Here is a 1,086-nt window from a genome sequence, read left to right on the forward strand (position 1 = left end):
CTCATCACCATGGCAACCAGGACGACGTGCAGGAGGAAATTAAAAACTTGAGTCTTGGTGGTATTTCATAAATGTATCATAGTCGAGGCGACACACACAATTAGAGGTGTCATGATGACATCCGGGTGTGGTTCATCGAAAAGAAAGGAGTGAGAAAATTATAGAAACGAAGAAATGGTAAAAATTTCAAATAAATAAATAAAAAACGTAACAGGTCGGCAGCTACCAAACAGGGAGGTACTACCGCCTGGGAAGATATTGGAAGCATAATGTGTTGTCTAATGGTAGACCCTGCTGCCATATGGCATCACGAAAACTGGGACCAAGTCCCAAGTCGCTGAACTGACTTTTTGCCTCATTTAAACATAATTGCAGGATTTCAATTGTTTCTCTTACTTTGACAACACAACATACACATATCGTTTATCACTATTGATCTTTTTATCATTATTATTATTTATGGTTCTTTTTTTTTATTATTATTATTACTATTATTATTATTATTATTATTATTATTATTATTATTATTATTATTATTATTATTATTATATTTTTAAATTATTTATTAACTATTATTATATTCTCGCCCCCAGGCCCCGATGTGGGTCATTGACCTGCGCCCGGGTGGGCTAATACCCGTAAAAAAAATATGTATTTATATTTACTTCACTCGATATAATTTACCCCAAAAATTTATGGTGAATTGTGATAATGATGAAGTACTTGTTTGTTTATTTATGTAGTGTGGTGTAGTGTAGTGTAGTGTAGTGTAGTGTAGTGTAGTGCATTGATAAAATGTTTGCAACACTAGCCGACTTTTCTACATGTTTATAATTGTTATTTTGTCATTAGAAATCATTATACCATTTATTGATACGTAGACGAACATTCCCATTGTCAATTATCATTTATTTTACCATTACGAGTCCAGGAGATAATCCTGATTGAGATGGTTTTATTGTTTCACTTTAATGTAGCTCATGTTGTATTTCTGTCACTCACTTGACAGATTACTGTAAATCAGCAACTCTACACTTAAAATAATAATAATAATAATAATAATAATAATAATAATATTAATAATAA

The sequence above is a fragment of the Homarus americanus genome, unplaced genomic scaffold, assembly GCF_018991925.1.
Source record: "Homarus americanus isolate GMGI-L3 unplaced genomic scaffold, GMGI_Hamer_2.0 scaffold57980, whole genome shotgun sequence".
In the NCBI taxonomy this organism is placed as follows: domain Eukaryota; kingdom Metazoa; phylum Arthropoda; class Malacostraca; order Decapoda; family Nephropidae; genus Homarus; species Homarus americanus.